Consider the following 19073-nt stretch of genomic DNA (forward strand, 5'->3'; position numbering starts at 1 on the left):
TTTACGTCCCTTGCGGTCATGGCCAGTAGCCAGATTGTCTGCGTCATGACCTTATGCCATGATCCAGACAATCTGGCTACCGCCCACGGCCACAGGCTATACCTCAGTCACCAACTGTATATGACTATTTTTTTGTACCTACATTATTACACTTGTCAAAAAATAAAACGCGGACCGATTTGCAAAACCATGCTTTATTGTCCTTGCCAATGCTCCTCACGAGTTTGCTCGAAATCCGCCCATGTTTTATTTTTTCAAAAGTGTCAAAATGTATGTACATACAATAGTCATATAACTTAGCCTCCACTTGACAAAATCCATTCAGTCTTTACACAAACATTGAAGGTTGGGTCTATGATCTTTCTCAAAACGTTTGTCCACATTCGTCAAACAGCAACAAAGTTATAAGCAATTTAAAAATGTTGAGACCCCCCCTCTAATTTCGCCCCCTCTTGAGAAAATCCCACCAAACTTTAGAAAACCATTTATATCTAGATCCAAAATCGTTTTGCCAAATGTTGTGCAGATTCGTCAAATGACACCACATTTATATGCCTTTAAAATATTTTGGGACCCCCCCTCTAATTTTGCCCCCTCTTGACAGAATCTGTTTGTTTGTTTTGTTTATTTATTTATAATGCGCACCATTCGGCTCAGGGCTCAAAACTTGAGAGATATTTACATACAGTAGTTACAAAAATAGTTCCATGAAATAGTTACATCAGATATTACATGCAAGATACATACAAGTATATACAGTCGTGATTGAGAGTTAGACTACGAGGCAGGTGTGTAAGACACGTAGGGGTCATTACAATGTGAATAAGGCATAACAGGGTGAATCACGATGGTCATAGTCATAGTACCGTAGAACAAGAGAGTAGGCCATACAATTAAAAAAATCAGGTTAAAGGCAGGTGCCTTTGAACTGGAGAAATAGTGGGATATCTCAATTCGGAGCAAGGAGCCATGATTGCGATTTCAACTTGAAGGTGTTGAATGAGATCTCAGACCTGACGGTAACCGGGAGGGTGTTCCAAAGCTTGGATGCAAGGACGGGGAAGCTCAGCCCCCCGCTTTTTGAAGTTTGAACCTTGGGACCGATAGGCAGTGGGTCTGGGCTATTCTTTGAGGCTGAATGGATGTGTGGAGGGAGAGTCTGCTGCACAAGTAAGGGGGAGCCTTGTTCGCAAGGCATTTGTGGGTAAGGGCCAGCGTTTTTAGTGAAATTCTCTGCTTGACAGGTAACCAATGTAAATTTGTTCTAGCTTCTAAGATATGGTGGTTTCTAGGAATGTTTAGCGCTGCCAGGATGGCGTTGTTCTGGGTGATTTGTAATTTATTCAAGTTCCCTTGCCTTGTCCCTAGGTAGAGGGCACTGCAATAGTCAATTCTTGGCATGATGAGCATTCTGGCTAAGGTGATGCTGTTGGGGGTGGTCAGTAAAGGTCTACAGGCTGCAATCAGTTTGCAGGTGTAAGCAGCAGATGATCTGACTGCATTAGTTTGTCGTGTCAGTGACAAGGTGGCATCAAGATAGAATCCTAAAGTTTTTGTGTCTTTGGAGACTTTAATGGTATTACCCTCTATGATGAATGCTTAGTAGGAAGGATCTAATTTGTTGAAACATTGCAAGGAGCCTAAGATGAGGAGCTCCGTCTTGTCGTCGTTAAGACATAATTCGTGTTGGGCCATCCAGGCCTGGATGACCAGATAGACGTCGTTCAAGGCCTTTGTGTCAGCCATGTAATCACCAGTGATGGGAAGGAGTATCTGGGTGCCATAGGCATAGTTGGTGTAGGACACACCCAGATAGTCAAGTACATCAAAGAGAGGTTTTGTGAAGACATTGTAGACATTGTAGAGTATAGGTGAAACGCAGGAACCTTGAGGGACACTGCAGTGAATCGGAGCGGGGTAGCGGCTGCCGATGGAGAGAAGACCCTCATAGATTTATTACTCAGAAAGGATTTAATCCAAGTTGTGGCTGAGTCAGGGAAGTCGGCTGCAGAGTGAGGGTGTTGGCAAAGGATTTGGTGATTGACCAGATCAAAGGCTGCAGAAAGGTCTAATAGGAGTAGCATTTCTAGTTCCCCCATTATCTTGCAGGGCCTCAATTTGAGTTTTCAGGTCTATCAGAGCTGTTTCGGTCCCATGTCTAGGACGGAATCCTGATTGCCTCAGACCCAGTAGGTTACAAGTAGTCTTGGATCTGCAGGTATACTGCTCGATCCAAGATCTTCAGCAAGAAAGGGACCGTGGTTATAGGTCTGAAATTGGTGGGTATGCTCGGGTCTAAGGATGTTTTTTTAAGCAATGGGATCACCCATGCGTCCTTAAGGTTGTCTTGGACAATGCCTGTTTTGAAGGATGCGTTAATGAAGGTCGTGATGAATGGGGCCAGATCGTGGGCGGAATCCTTAATAATCGGAGCAGGGCAGGGATCGCCTTGACAGTTTGATGGTTTGATTCTTTTAATGATGTCTTCCACTTCAGCAATGGTAAGTGGAGAGAAGGCAAAAGGTTTTGTATTAGGAGGAGTTGGAGGAGCGTCCCTTAATGGGATTGGTGGACGATTGTCCTGATTCAGGCTGTCTTGTTTGTCTTTGATTTTGGATTGTAAGGTAGATATTTCATTCAATAGGGCGGACTTGATGTTGGAGCACCATTTACTGTCTTTGGTACACGTGTCCAGAGGGGTGGCTGGAGATTCAAGTTCTTTAAGAATCTTGAAGAGCTCTTTTGTATTAGTCTGCTAGCATGATACGGTTATTGAGCGACTCCTTTTTGGCAGTGATAATAGCGTCTTTGTAGGTGAGGGAGGCAAGGATGAAGCCGTCCTTATGCTCATCGGAGGGGTGGCTTTTCCAGCGATTTTCCGCGCAGCGTTTAGCTTTGCGGAGCGGTCTTAACTGAGGTGTAAACCAAGAGTTAAGATGTGCGCGAGGTTTAGACTTCCTGAGTTTGATTGGGGCGATAGAGTTTATAGCTGTGAGCATGGTGCGATTGTAGGTGTCTGCTAAGATTGTAGGGTCAGTGCAGGAGTGAGTAGCAGAGGGAGGAGTTTCTCTTTAATGATGTCCCTTTTATTTCTAGTGGGGAGGGCTGGGTCTTTCAGAGGAGGAGGGCGCGGTACTGCTTCAATATTGAAGGTAATGATGTGGTGATCAGACCATAGGCAAGGGGTATTGGAGAGGACATTGATCATACAGTTGGAGCTAGCTAGCCAGTCAAGGGTCCTCCCTTTGTTGTGGGTAGGTTCTTGAATGTGCATGGTGAAGCCGAAGTCAGTTAAAGCATTTTCTAGGTCTACGGCAGTATGGTAATTGGGGTCGCCGAGTCCCAGATTGAGGTCACATAGGATGATGATTTGTGAGTTAGTTTTAGTTTTGTCCAAAAGTAGGGTGGTCAATTCACTAATAAAGGAGGGTGCTGGGCCTGGAGCTCTATAGATAAGGTGTAAGGTGGTAGTTTGGTTGGGCGTTAGAGGTAATTTGACTGAGAGTAGCTCAGCTGACTCTAGTTTGGAATTGTTAGCTACTCTTAGGCCAAGGGAGTTTTTGTGAATGAAAGCAACTCCTTCCCCTTTTATTTGGGCAGTATTGCGATCACATCGTGTGATGCCATAGCCTAGTGGTAAGGCTAGGGCTAGTGACGGTCCTGATGCAGCATGAAGCCATGTTTCGGGTATTGCAATAAAGTCGAGTTCTTGGGACGTGATAAGGTCTGCAATGTCAAGTGCGTGTGCTGGAAGAGATCTGGCGTTAATAATGGCGCCCTTGATCCGTTGGGGTTTGGCTGGTTGGATGGAGGTATTGGGAATAGTGTTAGGAGAAGGTGAGCATGGTGTTTTGGGTATGGTGTGTTTAGAGTTGTTGCTCTGTATGTGTGGCTGCTGGAATCTTGAGCCAAGTCTCTTGTTTCTGAGTGGAAGGCAGCAAGGCTGATTTGGTGTAGGTTTCCTAGCAAAATGATCCAACCATAAGGTGGGGTCATTAAGGTACTAGTTGAAGGAGTTGTGATAGTGTTCATTGTGAGTGGTCCCAAGGCAACTCATCGGAGGTAAGAATCTAGGCAGTGCTAGGTAGTGAGGGCTAAGTGCCATGGTGCTATCAGAAGGCTGAAAAAGTGGTAGGGATAATAAGGAGTGGAAATTTGGTGGGAACACTTGCTGCGGGATTGTAAGTGTTACCCCAGAAAGCAACTGGCTAATGATAGCTAAAGTTGAGGCCAGGTGGTGATAGATGGCGTAGAAGGTCCTAAAGAGCATGATGGTGGTGCTATGGCCACTGGGATTTCAGAGAGAGAGCACACTGGAGTGCTGACCTATAGCAGATAAGGGAGCTCCTATGCACCAATTCACGGGTCGGTAGGAACACAGTCTACTAGCCTAGCATGCTAAATTAAGCATTAGGGCTTGCAATAGCTACAGATGTCATGTGCATCAGGTAGGAAAAAATGGTAACAAGTAAGCACAGTGGTAGCAGTGAGGGTTCACCTAGGTGTCGGAGTCATAGTGAGGATGACAATTTCCCCCATCTGGTGGCAGTTTCCCCCCATCTGGTGGCGAGGGCAGAAGCCCCTATCCATCCACAGCAGCACCGAAGTCCATCTGACCCACCTGCCGTGCCGATCCGCATCAGCAGACTAGAAAACCCACCCCCTCGATGCGGACCCATTGCCTGAATTACCTGGATCAGGTTGTGCCACAGGTTCACCCTCTCCAGCAACCCATTTTCACCCTGGGCAGCCCGGGTTACACGCCTGCATCAGCGCCGACATTTGGATCAGGAAAACAAAATGTCGGGCGCGATGCGGCGCCACAATGAGGCTCAGCATTCTCGCGGTTGCTAAGCAACCAGTGTTTTGAATTTGCCTGTTTCTGCCGGCAGGCGCAAGAGCCGGCCTCATCACAGGCCATCTAAGGCTCTGTTTGCCCCTGTTCGCTGTTGGACGGCGCAACGGTGACCAGCACATGACCCTACCTTTGGACTCTAATCCTTCGTGAGTACAAATATGTATGCCTGCCTTGTATTAATGTCTGCATACGCCCATCGGCAGAATTCGTTGACTTGCTGCAGCCATAATCGTTAAGCTTCTATTCTTCTCATAGCCACTTTGCTGCCTACTCGTCGCTGTAGCCCGGATAGCTAATGTTCTCACTGTTTGTCTGCTACATTGACGATCCCTAAGCACTAGCTGAGCTAAGCCATCTGCGCGCTATAATCGTGCACAACTATATTTCATATGGCTCTGGCAACAGCCACCAACAACCTTGTCTACCCGGTATCGTCATATTGATGTTCTCACATGCTATACTGGTAGGGTCGCGCCACAACAACTACTAAGCCTTTATATGTACTGAGGTAGTTCTTGCTACTATCTTAACCTGTATTGCAGTAGCCTTCTTGTTTACATGCAATCATCCAACCGCTGCCTCCTATAACTGATTTGCACTGTGCTAGTGATTATGTACCGTGTCTTGCGGCCTGTTATGGTTTGTTGTTCCTAGCTGCAGACTAGGATTTTTGGAATCCCACAAAACTTTGCAAAACCGTTCAGGATTAGGTTTTGAATAAAATTGCAAAATTACATGCAGTTTCATTGAGTGGCGCTAAAGTTATAAGCCATCCAAAAACTGCTTTTCCCCAACCCTGTAATGCAGAAATAGCTACAGATATCCCAGGACATCTGAAGTGTCGGCGGATACCACAGGAATGCCCCAGGACATCTGGAGTGTTTGCAGACAGTCAGGGGTGAAACAACCCGGTTATTGGCTTTTTATGGCCATACCCCATCCCACCCTCATCCCCCAACCTCCCCAGAGATTGTTTGTTGAGTTTGACAAGTGCAATGTTGCTTTTCTTTTTTTTGTTTTCGCTGCGTTGTCCGCGGACCCCAAAAAGTCTGCGAATCCAACATGACTGGCGTTTCGCAGAAACCGACGCATTTCAGGTTTTCTCACCCCCCAATCAGCAGCTGCGTCCTGATGTCCGCGGACCACACAAAAGTCAGCACATTTTTCTGGGCCAATCTGAGGCCAGTCCGCGGACCAAACTGGGAAGTGAGTCCGCAGACCGGACATAGATATCACACATTTTTTTATCTTACGTTTTGGTCGTTTAAAAAGAAACTACTGGGCGGATTTACACCAAATTAACAAAAGCACTCTTTCAGGACCAAGCTGCCGCTCCTGCCGCAAATTTGGGGAAAATCCATCCAGTGGTTTAGGCTGTAGGCATAACGTTTTTTCCCATTATGTCTATGTAAATAAACTCACTTTTGGGACCCCCCCCCCTACATCTCCTACCCCCAAGCCCCCCCCTTGAAGAAACCACTATATATATATGATATTGGCAAAAGGTACCCGTACTTCGCATGGGTTCTGTAGGCAGACATAACACAGTTTTTATTATTATTATGATTATTTTTGTATTGAAGAGGTGGTTCTTGAGTTCTTTTGCTGAATTGTAGGAGCATGGGGGCGAGTCTGATGCTGACAGGGAGGAGATTACATATTATTGGGGCGTAGGCAGAGAAGGCTTGTTTTCTACTTCTTTCCTTTTTGGAGGCGCGACTTTCAAGTCTGAACATGTCCTGGCTTCTGGTGGTGCGCTGTCCACCGGAGATGCTGAGTTTCTCTGCAAGGTAGCTGGGTGACTTGAGGGCGACTGCCTTATAGATGATGCAGCAAGACTTGAAGGTGATTTGTGCGTGCAGATGGAGCAAGTGTAGGTCGATGAGAGCTGGGGTGATGTGCTCGTATCTGCGAAGACCCTTGATGAGGCATACGGCTGCGTGCAGGACACTTCTTTGGGGCACAAAGGAGGACAACGGGAGGCCTTCGATGTGGGCATTGCCCCGTTCAGGTTGGATAGGACCAGTGCTTGAACAGTAGTTCTAAAGCTGTCCGGAGGGAGGGCTTGACTTTCCACAGGAGGGAGAGCTGATACCATGAATTTTCTTTAGCTATGTGTGTTTTGAAGGAGAGGTGTTTGCCGATGTGGAACCCGAAGGACTTGGCGCAGGAGTTGTGCTCGGGTGTGAAGCCCTCTAGGTTCATGGATGATAGCCAGGTCTGTATGTCTGGGTGTTCAGTGTTGTTGGTGAGGAGTAGGAATTTGCTCTTGGAGGGGTTGAGCTTCAAGTATGCACTGGACAGCCAAGACTGGAACAGCGAGAGGCAGGTTTTCAGCTTGTGGATGTCCTTGATGGAGTCGATCTTGAGGTATAGGTGTGTGTCGTCAGCGCATTGGTAGATTTGGGGTTGTGTATGGCTAGCAGAGCTCTCAGCAGCTCCATGTATAGATTGAAGATCACTGGGGAGAGGATGGAACCCTGCAGAACTCATCAATTGTTGAAAATCATTGATCCAGTAGGTCGATGTTCCGAGTCTCTTACCGCTCGATGTGCTTTGCACTCTGAAATAAACTGCACTGAGAATGGCTGCGTGTGCTGGCTGACGTACCTTGGAATAGATGTGGAGGTGCGGTGAGAGTAGGCATGCTGCAGCATACTGTAACCATCGGTGTGCTTTTCCCACCTGTCTCCTCACCCTGGCGCAGTGCTTTGCGGTGCAAATATGTCAGAACCGGTGCATCCTGGGTCCTTGAAACATGGTTTTTGAGTTTTGGTCCTCACATCGAGATGCTTAAAATAATCTGTCTTGGCCTTCTACGACCACATTGATGTTACCGTCTCATGTGTAAAGGGGCCGAAATCTGGGCAAAGGGTTGTGGTGTTGAAATGTCATGTAGCCAGTAATGTCTGAGGGTTCTAACTGGTAACTATGGAACATTTGGTGCAGATTAGCGAAACAGTGTGGAATTGTATATAGTGATGAATCTGACAATGTCATCACTCCTTTCCCTTCCCTGAGGTAGCCTCTCCATATGTGGCCAGGGGATGGCAGCAGCTACCTGATCCTGACCCTGGGGGCGGCTATGTGAGGGAGGATCACCTGGAGGGAGGTGACCCTCAGGGGGATGACGCAACATTGTTGGAGGAAGTCACATATCCCACCCCCTTCCTTTATAGGGATGTTTCTTCCATTCCACATGCCCTGATGGCATATTGTAACACTCTCCCTCAACCTCTTACTAGATTTACTTTAAGTATTCCCCAACACACCATCAAGAATAGTATGTTAACAACTGAAATGAGGGAAAGGCAAAGAGCAGTAATGATCACTCCCAATAAGATCCAATGCCAGCTTCCTAAACGTCATACAAGGAACAGCCTGGTAACAACAGAGACTAGAAAGAGCAACGAAGCAGTGAAGATGACTAAGGGCCTCATCACGAGTTGGGCTGTATTCCCGGCTGTAATACCGCCGACTGTAATAGCCCTAGCACCGACCGGTCCGGCTGTATTACCGCCGGATCACGAGTTGGGTGTTAACGGTAAATCCCCATTCCCCATTGGGTCCATTGGATTCAATGGGGCATTTTCAGCACTAATTATGCGGGCTAATACAGCCGGAGGTATTGCAGCCGAAAACAGAGGATTTTCACCTCCAGAGAAAGGCTGGAGGTAAAACAGCCCATTTAGCGCCCAACTCGTGATAGGGCCAGCCCTTAAATGCGGCTGTAATACCGTTACCACCGCATTTAAGGGCTACAGCCCAACTCGTGATGAGGCCCTAAGACCGGTAAACCAACGCACGGTTAGTCTTCGGAAACTATGTAATCAAGCCGGGAAGTTTTAAATCACTACAGCTGACAGGCAGAGGACGAGAGCCCTGCAGACGCTGGGCTGAACCGCAACCTGTGCGGACGCAAACTCCACACCGAGGGAAAGCACACCATGGAAAACGGTGTTGTGGTGAGTCTGAACAGCACAGAGAGAATCCTGAGTGCAGATGGTTTGCCGCCCGAGATCACAAGGCAGCGGGAACCACGCACTTCAGAAAGGGACACTGCGATGGCGCAGCAGCTACTAGGACACACGCTAAGCCAGCAAGTTGAAGGGAGCCAAAGCAAAGGTTTGCAAGAAGCAACCGGTAAACCCAGAGTTGGGTTACCAGGTTGCCTCAGAGCGTGTGCCGCTCCATAATAATAAAGCAAGGGATGCAAAGTGAAGGGAACCAAAGCGAAGAAACACAAGGATCAACCAGTAAGTCCAGGGAAGACCGATGGGTTAGCAGGTTGCCTGAAAGTGTGCACTGCTCTATAAGAATTAAGTGAGAGACACAAAGGGAAGCCAAGGAAGAAGTTAATGTATTTGTGGAGCATACCACAAAAGGGTTGTTGAACTCGGGGGAGAAAACAAAGTAATGGTGAATGCTCTTGGGAAAGGGGTAAAGATCCTTATGTGAAAGTTAGGGTGAATATTGAAACAAACTCTATGAACCAAGGGTTGATAAGCCAGCGGTGGGATAATTTAATTTCATGGATACAAGGGATAATCCTGGCAAGAGAGTATACCAGGTGTTGCTGAATGTTTGTAAAGTCCTGGCAGGAGATTAGACCGGGCGACATCAGGTGTGTGTACAATTTAAAATAGAAGAAGAGTCTCAAGGAAGGTACATGCCCTTGAGATTGTGAACTGTTAGAAACATGGAAAGGGAATCTCCAGGAACATCCATGCCATTGACATTGTGAACTATTGTAAATATGCAAGAAGAGCCTGACAAGGGAAGATGCCAGGTGACTTGCATGTCTTGTACCCACATCTAAGTTGTAATACAGTGAAAAGAGAATCCCTAGGAAGATATATACCTGTGATATATACACCCTTAGGATTTTTAATCATATTCAAGGTGGAGTGAAAACATGGGGGCGGCAAGCTATTTCCCCGAGAACTGTGAACACGCCAAGAGGAAGGAGCGATCCTCTTGGGTTGTAAGGAACTTGACTATGGTGTTGGCCTCCCATTTCAAGGGCTGGAACGGATGGTAACGGTTTAGGGCCTGAGTGAAGCGAGGGCTTTTAACAAGGGCCCTAGGACATTACCACCCGTTCCATCCTTTGGAACTGGTGGTTAATGCCATTCGCACCTGTCCCATGGGCTGGGATGGGGCTATTTTGAAGTATTTTTGTTCTGTGAGCGGGTCGCCTCGCAGCGCCCTGGTCACGAACGAAAAGACTGTCCAAAGATGGCTGTCATAAAAAGGGAAAGCGGGGCTCCGTACAAAGCCCCTCTTCCCTTTCCATTGCGGCCTCATGCATGAAGAAGACAAAGAGGAAGCAGCTGCCGTAATAAGGTAAGTGGGGAGGGGGGATTAGTTAAAAAGGGGCTCAGGGGTGGGGGAAGATGGCCGGTGGGGGAAGCGGCCTTCAGACGGCTTGGAATGCAGGCTAACATCGGGAGATTCAGCCTGCATTCCTAGTCTCCTGATTGCCTGGGTCCCTGGCTAAGGGAGCTAATATTCTTTGTTTGACCGTTTTATATTAGTAAAAAAGCATCTGGGGAAGGGAGCTATTCCCTGGAACTGTGAACATTGTCCATTTGGAACCTTTTGGTTGGATTTGTATCTTTGTTGGATTTGAATATGTGTGCACTTTGGAGAATCGGAAACACTACCCTCGGCACCTTAGAATTAGTTTTAGAGAGTGAGGGCAAGAATAGGATTTCAGATACAGAACATATTTTTGAGTGGACATCTAGACAAAGGAAAGACCACCTTAGGTTTTGATTGAGGTATGGAAAAACCTTCTAGATTAGGGGTAGTGAGGCATTTTCCAACCCCTTTTTGTTTCAATAAATGTTTCTGACCATATATACATATTCGCTAACAAAAAAAGTTGTTTAAGGGACGTTATGGTTACAGGTAAAACCGAAAAACTCCACAAATTCGCCAGTTATGGTAAGGCGTTTGTGATGTCATCTTTGAGGTCATGGGTGTTAGTCCTTGCAGTGCCCAGTGGCAGCACGAGTTATGTTTGCGTGCCTTACCATAACTGGCAAATTTGTGGAGTTTTTCGTTTTTACCTGTAACCGTAACGTCCCTGTTTTATTCATTGAATTTCAAAGGTTTTTTAGTAGTGCAACTTAACCATAACCTCCCTTTAACAGTGTTTTTTGTCAGTGAATTTTATTGGTTTTTAGCAGGATACCCTTAGTTTGTAAAGAAGAACTGGGCAACAAAGTTTAACTGCTGGCACCATTTTAATGTGGTCAGCAGTTGCGGGCTGTGCGTCTATTTGCAGAGATCGGGTGGCATCCAACCTGCTGAGGAAGGCAGGTGCTCGCTTACATAGTGGTACCAATCACCAAACACAAAGAACATATACAAACAGCACCATGTGCAGGAACTGCAAGGGAAAAAATAGTAGGTTTGCAAACTGTGTACTTATGAAGCAAACAGGACAAAGGCATAGGGAGTGCACCATAACGGAATGCATCAACAACAGAAGTGACGTCTGGCTTCTACAATATTACCGCACTGCTACTGTAAATGGGAACATAGAACGAACGGCCAGAGTAATGTCTGGAAAGTGCTAACACCTGAACGTCACTAAAATGTAGTATGGACACTAAACATTATCTAATAACTTCACAGGTGGTGCAGTATATAGTAGTACAAAAGCATAATGTGTCTTTTTGTAATGCAGCAATGGCAAGCACCTTACAGTGGCAGGACGAAAATGTCCCTTATGACGCAAACACTTTCTATAGTAACCCCATTGGTACGCACAGTAGTGTGAACCATAAATTATGTAATATATTATATATATATATCTATATATATATATATTTGCTGCATGTACACCAAACACTTTCTCTTTTTGGTAAGAGAACATATTGGAAAGGAAAGCAAGGCAGTACAAGTGGCAACCCTTTCACAACAGCATACGAGCATAGGAAAGGAAAGAAACTCTATGCATAGGGAAATGGACAGCGTGGAAGTCAGTGGAAAAACTGGTGAACAATTGTGCCACAGTAAACGTTGCATACAAGAATATATTTTGAACAAAATGAAACCGCACTGGCACACTTGCACGTGTACTCCTTCCCCACGTCAGAGCCCGCTATCCCCTCAAAAAACGTGTCATGGCAGATGTGTCACGACCCTCAGCCCTGATCACCACTGGCAAGCCCTTTGGCCAGGTGGAATCAGACTTTGGATCGCAATTAAGACCTGGCATGCGCTTCACAGGCCCTCTCGGGGCCAGTCCTGGCGCCTTTGGCGCCATGCTCATAAACTGGGAAAGACATTTGCGTAAGGAAGTACTTTATTTAGGCTTTCAGCCAACATGGAGGCAACCACATAGCTTGATTCCTAGAACCAAGCTATGCGGTATAGTGTTTTGGGTGTGGTAGCCTAGGGACTACTTTACCTGGACTACTTTGCAGAGGCTATTTAAACCACACCCGAACAAGACAACATGCTTCACGTTACTTTGCTACTAGCAACGTGACGCTCACCGTGTCCAGCTTCTCACGAGTCTGGCAAGATCCGGACCTGCAGAAAAAACAAAGAACATCGTTAGCGGCAGAATTTTACCTGCAATCTCCATCCTTCACTGCTCGCAGCTCCTGGGCAGCTCCGTTTGGAGGGTTCACCGCCCGGATCGAAGGACCTGAGAAAGGAAGAAAGACATCATTAAAGAAGGTAGTAGAGACATTTCAACCACAAATCGCTTAAAGACTTACCTGGCTGGTTGTTTTTTGACCGGTATGGCTCCAGAACTCCACCCGCACTGGGAGCACACCGCAACCTACGAAAAAAGGAAAACACAGGTCAGTGAAGACAAGACATCGCCGCGCTGCGCAAAGCGCCTACTTACCGCATCATAGCGCTATTGTGCGCCATCATTTACCAGTGAAAACCAACCTACCCAGTTCGCCAAGCGGACGCTTCGTGCACCTAAGGGAGAATAAAAAGAAACATTATCGAACAGAGAGAAGGCATGCAAGAATAACAACGCCATAAATCGCAATAAGACCTACCTGAAGGACATTACTTGGGCCGCTGTCAGTGAAGTAACTGGACCACCCGTGCCCACGAAAGACAACGCGCCCCTGCCCAGAAAGCAGGACAGAGAGCCCACCAACTTCGATAACAAGGTGAGAAGAGAACCTGGAGGGGCTGAAATCACAAGGGAGGCGGGGGAAAGCTTACCTTGGTCGTCCAATCCTAAACATAGTCTTCATTTCCAGGCAGAATTCCACCGAGAACCGCACCAGGGAATCATTGAGAAGGGCATCAGCGACCAACTGGCTGGGTGGCGTCCCCGTGGATACCAGGTGAGCGTAACAAGATGTTACGGTAATACATAGAGCCCTTCCTCCCCTCACAACCAAGTTGTGCAAATCCCCATTTCCCCACAATAAGTATCCACTCCTGCTACCCCTTCCCTTTCCTATTAAGATGTATGAATGTGTACAAGTAAACGGTAATAATGAGAATGTTGCTGAGGGTTTTTGTGGTATTCTTTATTTCCTGAAATAGGGTTCTAAGCGGCACACAGTCCTCATTGCAATGACCGCAATAAAAAAAGGTAGGTGTCCTATGGACACCACAGCTGTCCGGCCTATCCACAATGACAATGGAGGGATCCGTACGCCACCAGCAAGCTGTGCATGTCTGCATGTTGTCCACCACCTATCAATGCGTGTGGGAGCCGACGTTTCTGCTTAGTGCACGTGCAAGCATGTGTATCTGTTCCCGTGTGTCCTGGTAATAGCGCCACTCTGCTGCATATGCGAAAGAATCTTCATTTTTTTCTCAAGGCGCCCACCCACTTCCTACAAGTATCGTCTTCCAAAATGGTCGGTGCACGTGTGTCGCACTAGTATTCAGTAGACAAGTTGCAACGTTGTGCATAGGACACTTCTCATGCGCACAACGCATTCCGGACAAAACGTGTCCTGCGCACAGCTGTCCCAAAGGAGAACAGTGGCGATTGCACCATGCGACCGCCCCTATGCTGTGCATGTGCGGGAACATGATCCGGACCCTCAGACAGCGGAAAAGTGCAGTGTTTTGCAATGTTAGGAGTGTTCTTCCGAAAGTACACGCTTACAAACACATCACAATGTGCCGTTGCACATATATGTATCTTTTTCAAGAATGAAGGCCTGTTTTCTGAGTGCAAGTTCTCCACAGCAGTCCTACAAAAGGGCACACCGCAAAGTACCGCCACAATTTGTTTGTAGCTTCCCAAAACAGAGTAGCAGGCCACAGTACTGTGCCCTGTAAGTGAGGTTGGACCGAGTCTGAAATGCTGCATTTTCTTTGCAAGTAATGGCTACCCTGCTCAGTACGTACAGTAATTGAGAAAAGTATTCACGGCCCTTCCTATAACGCACACCCTCAGTTGCAATAGCCCCCTGCAGTGGCTTATCAATGATCACACCAGATGTGAAGGTTGACTTCCTGTGCTTTTAATAACTCTTCACACATGCCACTGCCTTCAGATATTAGTCACCTTGCATCATACATTTCAGCATCTACTTATACGAATGTTATTGTCCTGCTGATGGTCCCTGTATTTAGGTGTGTCACAGTCTCTGACGGAAGGTTGTAGGGGAGACCATATGACAGCCTATTGCTCCCTGGCTTGTCAGGCTGACAATGTCCTGAACGGGAACTGCCACACATGATCTCATAGGCACTCCCACGTGACTTCCGCCAGTACCTGCCTAATGTCCTTTACTGCGCAACCCCACTATCCCATTCCCATAGGTAGCATTCTGCAAACGGTTGTATGTGGCACCTACTTTTCCCCCCCAAGTACGGCGGAGGCCGTACCCCAATGAAGCACAAACATTCCTTCCTCCCTTTCCTCTTCCTTCTTTGTAGCACGCCAGCAGTGGTTGCTGTTAGAATGTTCCACATGCATCTACCAATCACATTGAAGAGGTCTCCATTTAACTGTAGGAGTTCTATACAACAGTCCTCTGCGTACACACCACACCCATAAACGGTATTGGGCAATTCCTCATCCTGCACAGTGCCATTTCCATTGCCATCCTCAAAATGTCTGGATGGGGATTTCGTGCTGCGTGCGCTGTGAGTTAATAAAGTGCAATCAAGGTGGAGGAGTTCGTTTGTAAGGCCAGCTCTGAAAATAACACTTTTTTTAAAAAGTTGTATTGCAGATGCTTCTACTAAACACCCTTTCTTTCAGGTTTCAATTGCTTTTGTGTTTGCTTGTGCTCACATTGTTACAGTAAAGTCTTCAACACATCCTGTAGACAGGCAAACAAAACAGCATTATCAATGGTGTACAACAAAATACTGTGTGCTTGTAAAGACTCTGCATTACCACAACGACTGGGTTCATTGTTGCTGAGAAACATTCCACCAGGGGACAAAAAAGTGTACATGCTTCTGTTCAAAAGACACCGTCCAACCTCTGCCTCGGAACAACTTACATGACCATTGTCCCATACTCTTATTACTGTTATGCACCAGAAAAGCACCTTAGTAGTGCGACAAGACATCCTCATGACATTTAGCAACTTCTTCAGTGGACAGAGGATACGTAAACAAGCCAGGTAACCCATATACATACCGCCGTACTGCATGACGATCACAACGTCAGTATGAAAAGTGGCCAGGTCTCTCCAAAGGGCATGCATATCGGCGAAACGGCCGTCATACACAGCGCACCACAAGGCGTGCACTCCTTCCAAATCTCAATGGCCATCAAAGTGTCTTTGCAAGGCATACTTGTGCATATGTATCACAAAGGCATCACCCAAAGGCAACTCAATATGTTTCGCCATGTCAGACGGCCTCACTACGCAGAGTAATGTACAAGAGTATGACTGGGCCGTTGTGTGAACCACACCCACAGTACCTGATTTCAGAATCCCCACAGTTCCATTTCCATTGGCCCGCATGGTGAGACGCGCATGTTGTAGCACATGCGCATCTGAAAGTATGATGAGGGCCGTGCCCCAGTGAAGCAGGAGGAGTCCTTCTCCATATGGCCACCCTTGCCTGCGACGCACACCCCGAGCACCTCATTGGCCAATGCCCACAGTCCCATTTCCATTGGCCACCATGGTGAGAAGCGCTGAATATGGCACGTGCGCTTCCCCAAGTACCGCTACTGGCGCGGCCCACTGAAGCATCAACAATTCCTCTTCCCTTTCCACTTCTTTCCTTCATGCATGCCGTCGTTATGTTCTCTTAAAAAGTTCCACACGCATCCACCAATTACATTAAAAAGCTCTCCATGTAACAGTATGAGTTTTGAACACCAGTCCTCTGTGTACACACCACACCCAAAAACGGCATTGTGCAATACCTCACACAGTCCCATTTCCATGGCCATCCTGAAAATCCCCGGATGAAGTTTCCGTACTGTGTGCCGCTGTGGGCGCATACATTTCGTTCGTTTTTAAGGGAGGCTGTCCAAAGACGACGTTTTTTTTTACTTTCTCATTTTAGATGCTTGTAGCGCGACACCTTTTGTTTCTGTTTTTCATTGATTTTCTGTGTTCTTCTAGTTACAATATTACAATAAACTCTTGAGCGCATACTGTAGATTGGCAAACTACAGGTTTTAAGAAATGCCTAAGATGTGGAAGAAAAATGTCGCTGACCGACCCTCATCGTAACTGCCTCTGGTACCTTGGGTCCAAACATCGTATCGACGACTGCGGTTCTTGTCAATCTATGACCCATAAGGCCTTGAAAGAAATACGAGGTAAACTGGCGGTGGGGGAGGAATCCTCAAAGTTTTCTTCGAGAGGGAAGAAAGACTCGGCTGGGTCTTCGGCGAAACGCCATAAAAAATCCAGATCGAGGAGGAGATCAAGAAAGTCCTCTTCTTCTTCGTCCAAAAAAACGAAGAAAAGTCGACACCAATCTCCCTCTTCTTCTTCCTCGACTACATCGGAGGAAGTTATTACTTGTCCAACAAAACATGACTCCCCTAAAAAGTGGGAAGCATTTAGAGCATCAATGATGAACATTTTTGAGAATGCGGCACATACCCCCTCAAAACTGTCTGTTGAAGATCATGCCTCTACACACAAAAAAAGTGACAGAGGAAGGTCTAAAACTAGGGAATCCGACAAGAAATTGTCGTTTAGTACTTTATTGACGACCTCGAAGACTCCTTCGACGGCGTTGATTGTTTCGAAGATTCCTTCGACAGCATTCGTATGAGCCTTCGATGACATTGAAGAATGCCTTGATAACATCGAAGGTAACGGCCACGACTTCGACGCCATCGACTATTCTGTCGACGTCGACACCAATTACAGGGTTGAAACCTATTCCTGAGAAGGTATTTCACCCAGAAAGCAGACATGATTTTTTCCAAACTATGTCATCTGTATATGGAGAAATGTCTTCAGAAAATGAGGAGGAGGAGGAAGAAGATGATCCTCAAGTTTCATCAGCAGGGGTAAAATATAAGGGATGTCCCTGAGGAATTAACCGATCCTAAATGCTGGTTGGGAAAAACCTGAATCCATTCCAGCAGTGAATAAAACATATGTGGCAAAATACAGACCTTGTAACTCTGATCCAGAGTATTTGAGTAAACATCCATCTCCTGAGAGTCTGGTAGTTCAGACAGCCACATCAACAAAAAATGCTGCATACCCTACAATTCCCCCTGATAGGGATGACAAAAAGATTGATGCATGGTCGAAAAAGGTTTTTACATCAGGGAGCATGGCTCTAAAATCAACAAATGTATCTTGTACTCTGGCTAGATTCACTTATACTCTGTGGTACTGCATGTCAGCGGCAGCTGAACACATCCCGGAAGGAGAGGAACGTGATGGTTTCCTGTCCATAATTAAGTATGGCAAGGAGGCTTCAGGAGAATGCCTTCAAGCAGGTTTGGACACTGCTGACAGTATCAGCAGGTCCATGGCGTCTAGCGCAGTGCTACCCAGATTTGCGTGGCTAAGGAAGTCAGGTTTCGCACCAGATGTTCAATCTAGACTTCTTAATATGCAATTTGACGGCTCGAGGTTGTTTGGCAGCAAGGCGGGTGAAAGTATGGAGAAGCTGCAGACCTCCAAGGCAGCGGCAAAGTCACTCAGTGCCGCTATAAGACAACCACAGCAACGCCCCTACACGGGCTCATCTTCCTGGAGGGGTTGTCCCTTTCGTTTTTACTCATCATTTGGGAGAGGAAGGGGACAGGCCAGTCAAAGAGGGCAAAGGAAATTTCCCCGGGGGTGAGGAAGAGGTACTAGATCTGCCCCAGCAGCGGCATCTGTTCCTTCAGCTGCTGCTGGAGCTGCCGCAAAACCACTCTGAGGTTTTGACTCACAAGACCCCAGTGGGAGGCAGGATTTCACAGCATCTGAAAGAATGGCGGGGCATTACTTCAGATGCTTGGGCGCTGGAAACAGTATCCCAAGGTTACTGCCTTCCCTTTCTAAAGAAACCTCAGAATCACCCACCGGAATACAACTCTACCAAAAATCCAGACCCACTTCTGTTGCAGGAAGTTTTAACCCTGCTACAGAAAGGTGCAATAGAAAATGTACCTGTAGCGGAGAGGAACAAGGGTTGATATTCCCCATATTTCCTCATTCCAAAGAAGGACGGAGGACTGAGACCTATCTTGGACTTGAGAAACTTGAACAAGTTCCTCAGGAAGGACAAGGTCAAGATGGTCACTCTTTCTCAGATCCTTCAGGCTCTCCAACTTCAAGACTGGTTCGTATCATTGGCCCTTCAGGATGCTTACTTTCATGTGCCAATCCATCTCAAGAACAGAAAGTACCTGAGGTTCGCGATTGGCAATTCTCACTATCAGTTTCGAGTTCTACCATTCGGGTTCACCTCCGCCCCAAGAGTTTTCACCAAGTTTATGGCGGTAGTGGCAGCGAGTCGCAGAAGAGGGGTGATTCATGTCTCCCAGATTCATGATTTCCCCAGAACAAGCCCGGGACCATCTATCCAAGACTTGCCACTTCCTTCACAAACTAAGGTTTTTTTCTGAATTTAAAAAAGTCAAACATGATACCATCACAGAAACTCCAGTTCATAGGAGCAGTCTTGGATACTTGTTCGGGCAAAGCCTCGCCTCCCGAAGAGAGAGCTCACCACATTCTGCAGATGGTAACAAAATTCCAGGCCTTCGACTTTCTCAGGTTGCTCGGTCTCATGGCATCCTGCATTTTTCTGGTGGCAGAGGCCAGAT

The 19073-nt window shown here is 46.8% G+C and overlaps 1 protein-coding gene across 4 annotated transcripts in view; it reads left to right on the forward strand.

Annotated features, from left to right (window-relative positions):
* LOC138570097 (intraflagellar transport protein 70A) overlaps positions 1-19073 on the forward strand; it is a 694742-nt gene that overhangs the window by 128524 nt on the left and 547145 nt on the right. The window lies entirely within an intron of this gene.

The sequence above is a fragment of the Ambystoma mexicanum genome, chromosome 2q (assembly GCF_040938575.1).
Source record: "Ambystoma mexicanum isolate Mex_15411 chromosome 2q, UKY_AmexF1_1, whole genome shotgun sequence".
Taxonomy (NCBI): domain Eukaryota; kingdom Metazoa; phylum Chordata; class Amphibia; order Caudata; family Ambystomatidae; genus Ambystoma; species Ambystoma mexicanum.